Genomic DNA, 8,790 nt, shown 5'->3' on the forward strand with positions numbered 1-8,790 from the left:
CCCAGCACTGGGGGTCCAAGCTCACCCACACACAGAGCTTGCAGGCTGCGTAGATCTCTGCCTCCAAGTCAGCGTGGGCAGCCCCGTTTATAGAGACTTGGGCTGAAAGGACCTGTCACAAGAGCCTCTCTGCCCTGGGGCGGGCCTGGCAGGAAGCAGCCATCTTGTTTACACAGCTCACCTCCTGGCAGAGCACTTAGCAGGAAGAGCACATGGGGTCCTTCAGGGGAGCACCCAGTCCTCCGAAGGCAAAATCCAAGTCCATAGGAAGGGGATCTCCCTCTGGCGGTGGCCAGTCCTCTGTTCCTAATTTGCTGGTCAGTGCAAGATGGAGGCCCTTGCCCAGGCACTGACGGAGGTCCTTGGGTTTCTGGTTTGGTTGCAGACAATGCCCAGTCTGTGGCTTAAGTTCAGAGCGGTTAGTTTGAGCTGGCACCCACTACTGGAATCGGGCTTCATCCCGATTTTTTGGACCCTGCAGCAGCTTTGAGGGGATGTGGACAGGGACAGGTGAGCACATTGCATGTTCCATCTCTGTCTGGGCAAGTTCACGGGCAGGGAGGCAGGAGAGGCCTGGATAGTCTCCAGAGAGCTCCGGTGCCTGGCTTTGGCTCCAGATGATATCTGGTGACCTGCAAGTGTGATCATTTAACTGCTCCAATAACGTCAAATTCCCTAATCGATGAAGTTTTCCTATTCAAGACGAGATTCCCTCTAGTTTAGTTTATTGTGTGTGTGTGTGTGTTTTAATTAGTAACTTTTGTGGGAAGGTAGTTCGGAACTATGAAAAGTTCCCCTTGTCCCCTTTTTTATCCTTACTTATCTTCATCAATATGAACTCATGTTCATGGGACAGTGACCATTAACCTGAGGAAGTTTGTTCACTCGAGATACATAAGATAAAAAGTGCATCGAATATAACAATCTAAAAGCCATTTACAATTTATTAGCATACTGCTTTAGAAATCTATTTTTCTTATTGAGGGATGGAGGTAGAGAAGTGGCAGACATATATATACATACGTATACATATACATACATACATACATACATATATATATATGAGAGAGAGAGAGAGAGAGAAAGGATGAGTGCAGCAGGGCCTCTAGCCACTGCAAATGAACTCCATATCCATGCTACCTTTTTCATCTAGCTTTACATGGGTACTGGGGAATTGAACCTGTGTCCTTTGGCTTGCCGGTAAGCGCCTTGTCTGCTAAGCCATCTCTTCAGCCCCACAAATCTAAGCAATAAGATCGTTCTCATCCTAAATAATTAGGCTTTTCCCTCTTAGCTCCTGTGCAATGACTGCTGAGTCCTGATAGCCCATGCCAGGCTATTCCTCTGTGCACATTCTGTACTTGGGTTCTTTTTCTGTTTTTTTTTTTTAAATTAATTATTTATTTAATTAAAAGAGCAAGAAGGGGAGGAGAGAAAGAGGAAAAAGACAGCACTCCAGACACATAAGCTACCTTGTACATCCGGTTTTACGTGGGAACTGGGGAGTTGAACCTCAGTCACCCAAAGTCTTTAAAAGAAAGAATAGAGTTTTGAGAATTCAAACTTCCCAACTTCAAATATTACTACAAAGCTGTAGTAATTAAAACAGCATGGTGTTGCCACAGATTTCCTATATGGATCAATGGAATAGAATGCAGAGTCCACAAATAAACACATGTATCACTGCTCAGTGAGTTTTTTTGTTGTTGTTGTTGTTTGTTTTTCAAGGTAGGGTCTCACTGTAGCCCAGGTTGACCTGGAGTTAATTATGTAGTCTCAGGCTGGCCTCAAACTCACAGTGATCCTTCTATCTCTGCCTCCTGAGTGCTGGGATTAAGGGCATGTACCACCACACCCAGCTCAACTGATTTTTAATAAGAGTACCAGGACCATTTAACAAAGAAATAATAGTTTAAAAGGAACTTTAAACTTAGTGTGCATTAGTTGTAGAAAATAATGGCTATCATGACACTTTCATACATGTACATGATGTACTTCGATCATACTCACCCCATTGCCGTCTCCTGTTCTCCACCTGCTCCATCTTCCAAGACAGTCATATTTCTACTTTCATACCTTGAAAAAAAATCCAGACTCCACCTATGAGAAAAAACATGACCTTCCTTGTCTTTTGGGATCTGGCTTATTTTATTTAATGTGGGGCTCTGTGCTTTCACCCATTTTCCTGCAAACATGACTTCACTCATCTTTATGGCTGCATTTCGCTTTCTTTGTCCATTTACCCATCGATGGGCACCTGGGTTGATTCTATAGCTTGGCTCTTATGGATAGCGCTGTAATAAACATGGGTATTCAGGCATCTTTATAAAAACACTTTATTCATTTATTTGAGATAAAGAGAGTGTGAGAGAGAAAGATATATATATATAAAGAATGGGCATGCCAGAAGCTCCAGCCACTGCACATAAACTCCAGATGCATGTGTCACTTTGTGCATCTGGCTTTTCATGGGTACTAGGGAATTGAACCTGGGTCCTTAGGCTCTGCAGGCAAACACCTTAACCACTAAAGCTATCTTTCCAGCCTCTCAGGTATCTTTTTTTTTTTTGTACTTAGAGTTGATTCTTTTCTACATACATGTATGAGTGGTTTGACCGGATCATACAGTGTTTCTATTTTTTTGTTTGATCTTTTTAGGTCATCCATATGGCTCACCATCTTGTCTGCAACAATTTGGATTTTTAAAAAAGGGGGGATGGAGAGATGGCTTAGCAGTTAAGCACTTGCCTGTGGAAGCCTAAGGACCCCAGTTTGAGGCTTGATTCCCCAGGACCCACGTAAGCCAGATGCACAAGATGGCGCACGCGTCTGGAGTTCATCTGCAGTGGCTGGAGACCCTGGCGCTCCTGAACTCCTTTTCTCTCTCTCTTTCCCCCTTTCTCTGTCTGTCGCTCTCAAATAACCAAATAAAGATAAACAAAAAGTTTTTTAAAAGAACAAACTGCAAATTACTTATAAGAAACTCACTTCACTGTTAAAGAAACAGAAAGTATAGGGATGAAATAAGATATTCCATACAACTAGAATTCAAAATAAAGCAAAAGTAGCATACTTAAATACATAGGCTTTAAATTAAAAGCAATAGAAAAACATAAAAAATATATAGATAAAAGCAATAAAAAGGACCAAGACATCACTATAATGATAAGGAGACCAGTTCAGCATGAAGAAATAATACTGTTAATGCAGAGATAACCAATATCAGCACACCCAAATAGATAAGGCAAGTCTTAGTAACCTGAATGGGAGACATAGATTAGACTCTAATACAATCTTACAAGGACCCATTAAATGTCACCTTTCAGCAATGGGCAGGTCATCTAGAGCAGACAGAGGGTTCACAAAGGATTAGCAGAGTTTAATTGCACCTTTGGAAAAACAGACTAGCAGAACATTTTTTTTTCAATAAGAATGCACATTATTAGGCGGGCATGGTGGCGCCTGCCCTTAATCCCAGCACTCGGGAGGGAGGTAGAGGTAGGAGGATCGCCATGGTTCAAGGCCACCCTGAGACTCCATAGTGAATTCCAGATCAGCCTGGCCTAGAGTGAGACCCTACCTCAAAAAAAACGAAAATAAAATAAAATAAAATAAAATAAAATAAAATAAAATAAAGAGAATGCACGTTCTTCTTGCCAGCCATACTGCATCCTGCAGGATGGATCGTAAGATATGTCACAAAATGAGTCTTAAATTTTCTTTTTTAAAAATCCCTATCATACTGAGTATCTTTTGCAGTGTATGCTTAGGTCCCCACCCACCTTGACTAGGCTGGACAGGTCATTTCTGAACAAGTGATTATAAGACTTCAGGAGGCATTGGCGTGGCCACCATGGGGACATAGGCTGGTCTTCTCCAGCAGAATGACCCTTGATGTCCCCAAGAAGAATGGGCCCATGTGAGGGCTGTTTGCAAAGTCTGTGGGCCTACTCCATAAAGAGAAATACTTCATACCCCCAAATAACTTTTCTCAGACCATTAAAGAGTGATTCCAGCCACTGTTTCTTATACTAGAGGGTTGCCCAGCCATTCCTTCCCCTTTCCCCCATCATGGGCACCAGGCTTTAGCACCTCAAGGCAGATCAGGGGAAGGCACATACACATAACCAAATTCCACTCCACGCTATCTCTCATTGGCTGTAGTGATTCTGCAACAAGCCTCAGTTCTTACAACTCTAAAATGGATGTAAGGACAGACAGTTCCTAGCTGACAGACACTGGCTCTAAACACTGAATTGTGTATGGTCCTTGTTCCTTAAAAAAATGTCTCCTTTGGGCTGAAGAGATGGCTTGGTGGTTAAAGTGCTTGCCTGCAAAACCAGTGACCCTCGGTTTGTTTCCCCAGGACCCACATAAAGTCAGATGCACAAGGCGGCGCATGCATCTGGAGTTTGTTTGCAGTGGCTGGAGGCCCTGAAAAGCCCATTCTCTCTCTCTCAAATAAGTAAATATCTTAAAAAAATTTCTCCCTTAACACAGGAGAAACATTGATCATTCTATGGGACAGGAGGGGGAACACAGATATACTGTATCCCCAAGAACCCAATTTGGACCCATGGGGGAATGTATCAGCTACAGGCTCATGGCCCTCGAAGATTGAATGTGTGGGTCAGCTCTGCCCTCTGCTGGCAACATGGAAAACTGCACCCAGTTGGGGGACTACAATTTACCTGTTCATCCATTCCACATGCACAGGGGGCTACTTTGTCCCGGGTGGCCTGACAGGACAGGAGACGGGATTTAATTCTGTAAGTCTCTTAGTGACTTCGCTCCTACAATTCCTGCTACCCCACGACTTTGTCTGACTGGCAGTTTTCATCCTTGTGCCCTTTGTCAGGGCTCTTCTGGCTACCTGGCCACTCCTATGTTCCCACAGAGGCCAGATCAGTGCCACGAGCTTGGGGAAGCCTAAGGAGGATCCGCACCCACCCCCCATCCCCATACCCGCTAGAACCTGTACAGCTACCACGTCCCTCCTGGGCTCCCCTCTGGTCAGGCAGAATCTGATTTCAATCCTTGTAACGTATAGGGAAACTGAGGCTCAGCGAGGTTCCACAGCTTACCGGAGGAGGTCTAGCCTGCAGATTCCACGGCCTGGTTCCAACCCCATCTTGCTTGGCCTCTGAGGCTCTGCTCAGGTTTTTCTGAAGACCTCAGCTTAGACCCTGCCTGAGATGGCCACAATGGGTGAGGCTCAGGGTACCCTTCCACTGGCAGGGTGCATCTGGTCCCTCAGCTACCTGAGGCCTCCCACCACATCACCTCTCTGCCCAACACACACCCAACCCCAGACATGCTTGATCCTGGCTCACCCGGGCTGCTGAGCCCAGCAGCGTTCCCTGCCCAGCCTCAGTCCTGAGGCCGTAGATGCCACCACCTGACAGAGGTCTCGTCACTCTATGGATGGATGGATGGCGGGCAGGAGCTTGTGGTCCAAAAGCGGAGTCGAGCTGAGTGATCACAGAGAATACAATACCCCCTTCACTTGCCATGAGGAGCTGAGCTCAGCCCAGTGCCCTCACCGCCAGAGGGCAGCAACCTTCCGAGCGCAGTCACCAGGTCCTCGGTCCATTCAGTTCCATTCACCTACCCTCCACAAAGTCAACGCAGCCAGGCAGGACTGAATCCCATTACATTAACGGAAAGCTACAAATGACCTCCACTATCATCTTTTCACCGAGTGACACAGAAACATCAGTTCAGTAAGAGGATTCTGATGGTTCACAGGCCTTTGTTTGGGGGCTGGAGGTGTAGCTCCATTGATGGAGTACTTGCCTAGCATGCAGAAGGCCCCGGGTTCAATCCCCAGTACTGTATAAAGCAGGTAGGATGACGCAAACCTGTAAGCCCAGCTCTCGTGAGGTCGAGGCAGGAAGATCAAAAGTTCAAGGTCATCCTTGGCTACAGTGAGTTAGTCAGAGGCCAGTCTGGGCTACAGGAGGCCCTGTCTCGAATGCTTCTGGTTGAACTGCTCCCAGATTACTTAGGAAATGGTGGACTGTTATCTAATGAAAGTTACTGCCATGTATGGCCTAGAAGTCATGAGACTAAGTTAACCATATAAAATTTGAAGAAAATACACTTATGCCTAAAAAAGGTTGTTGACCTGACAACACCTATTGATAATTCAAAAAAGAACATGTTTGAAGAAAATGAAGAAATTCCACAGGGCCTCATGGTGACTAGAGATTCGGAGGCTCTTGGGGTCAGGAGGGGACTCATCCCTAGTGTTTGGGTGGGAGTTTCCAGCCTGAGGAAAGATAAAGATAGTAACACGTTGTGACAACCAGCTCCAAGGTTCCTTATGAGGACAGGGTGGGAGAGGACACCCATAGCCTGGAGCTCTGCCTCTGGGGGTCCCCGGAAGCAGGCTTTTGAACAGGATGGGGGTGGGGTAGAGAAGCCTGGCAGCTGATAGGGGGGTGTGACAGGAGCGGAGTGAGGGCTTCCTCCTCAGAGACACCTTCTCCCACGCTCAGAGGTTGGGTCAAACGCTCCCTGAAGTGCTCCATCAGCTGCAGGTGGGTAGGTATCTAGAGGCTGGGGGTTAGCCAGTGTTGTCCTAATCTCCAGTCTGCACTTCCTGTCAGACGGCCATGACGTTTCCCTCACTTCCTGTCAGGCAGCGATGATGGTTCCTTCAGTTCCCCAGGCTCCCAACCAATACTCAAGGCAGCTGGGTTCAAGGGACAGGATCTTGTTCTGAGAGGAATCAATGGCTCTTTTGAGCCAACTGTCTGTCACTGTGGGAAAATACTTGAAAACTTTTGAGGAGGAAAGATTGATATTTCTTTTTGGCTCACAGTTTTAGAGGTGTCAGTCTCTAGTTGGTCAGCTCCATTGTTTGAGGGCCTGTGTTGAGGTGGAGCAAAGCTATTTGCCACCTGTCAGCCTGACCGCAATAGACGGAGGGTTGAGCACCCCAAATCTTGTTCAAAAGCCCACTCCCAGAGACCTGACTTCCTCAGCTAGGCCCTGACTCCTGAGCGCTCTCCTATCTTCCAATAGGTAAATAAGCCTCCAACCTACGGGCCTTTGGGAGGCATTCAAGATCCAAACCATGTTCCTGTGGGAAGAGCTAAATAAACCTCTAGATCCACTGACTTTTAGATGATTTTTAAAGTTACTAATTTTGGAGCCGAGCATGGTGGCGCACGCCTTTAATCCCAGCACTTGGGAGGCTGAGGTAGGAGGATCGCCGTGAGTTCAAGGCCACCCTGAGACTACAGAGTGAATTCCAGGTCAGCCTGAGCTCAAGTGAGACCCTACCTCGAAAAAAAAAAGAATGTTTACACTGGGGAAGCCACCATGTGCTGGCCATTTGTAGACTGCAGAGAGCGCCAAGCAAGCTAGGGTCCACGATGCTCGATCGTAGGGAAGCTGGGGAAAATTCCGCCCTCATTCCCGTCCTGCCTCGGCTCTTCTTCTCAAGTGTTCTCAACTGACTGAGCCTCAGTTTCCCCCTCTGTCCCCTGAGGACCTGAATACCCTCGGTGTCAGGAATTTCTATCTTCTTCGGTGCATTGGCTCAGCAGCTGCCTCCTTGGCCTGTGAGGGCCTCTTCCCAGCCTAACTGATGTTGAAGGGCATTCTTAGAGCTGAGGGTCTTCTGAGAACACCCTGAAGATAGCCCTGCACCCTAGGGACAGAAGAGAAGCCTTGACTTTCAGTGGCCCTGCACAGATGTGAGCTCTCCAGAAAGCCTCCCCTCCCCCTTCAGGCACGAGCTCTGCCAATCCTCTGCTCTTGTGTCTATGCCACCTCTGACCCCAGGATGAAGCCAGGCGAACATGGCATTCCCATTTTCACAATGTCTCTCTAGGTAGGGAGTTCATGCCAAGTGACACCCCACTGTGTTTGGGGATGTGCATGACCTTGTGTTTTGCTAGCCCTAGGTTTTAAGAACTCTTTTAATATCTTCTTTTCATATAATTTCTTCTCTTTCTTCATCCTTTTGCAAAGCACTCACACATACACACAAGTATTGTTTTGTTAATTAAAAAAAAAAACTGGCTGGAGAGATGGCTTAGCAGTTAAGGTGCTTGCCCACAAAGCCAAAGGACCCAGGTTCGATTACCCAGGACCCACACAAGTCAGATGCACAAGGTGCTGCATGCATCTGGAGTTTGTAGTAGCTGGAGGCCCTGGTGTGCCCATTCTCTCTTCTCCTCCCAAATAAATACATTAAAATTGTTTTTTTTTTAACTTACTGAAACATAAATGCAGTTGATCAATTTTTGTTTCTCGTGGGTTTTTCCATTTTTTTTCATGACATTTATTCATTCTTGTTCTTAAATTCTGTGGCTTTCCTCTCAGCATTTTTCCTTCTTATTTTTCTGTGGTTTGTTCCAGCATTGCATATATCATATTGTTCTCTATCTACATTTACTTGTGTTTTTTTCTTAATACATAAAAGCTGTATTTTTATGAGCTGTTTTGCTTTTGAGGCAGGGTCTCACTGTAGCCCAGGCTTTGCAAGCAAGCATCTTTTATTGCTGACTCATCTCTCCAGCTCCCTCCAATCCCCAAATCTAAGAAGGGTTACTAAGCATCTCTAATTCAGAGAGACATGAAGCTAACAGGTCGGTGCAGTGTCAATAGTCAGAACCCTTGTGGATGGGAAGGTCATAGACTACGGAAAGAAGTTCCCACTGTCCTTTGCCCATGAAGAGAGGGTGTGCCCATCAAAAAGTCTTTGAAAGGACACTTCTCCTCTTTGATCCATGCTGCTCTCACTCTTGGGTAGAGAATATGGTTTTTACAGATGGC

This window comes from Jaculus jaculus, chromosome 18 (genome assembly GCF_020740685.1).
Source record: "Jaculus jaculus isolate mJacJac1 chromosome 18, mJacJac1.mat.Y.cur, whole genome shotgun sequence".
Taxonomy (NCBI): Eukaryota; Metazoa; Chordata; class Mammalia; order Rodentia; family Dipodidae; genus Jaculus; species Jaculus jaculus.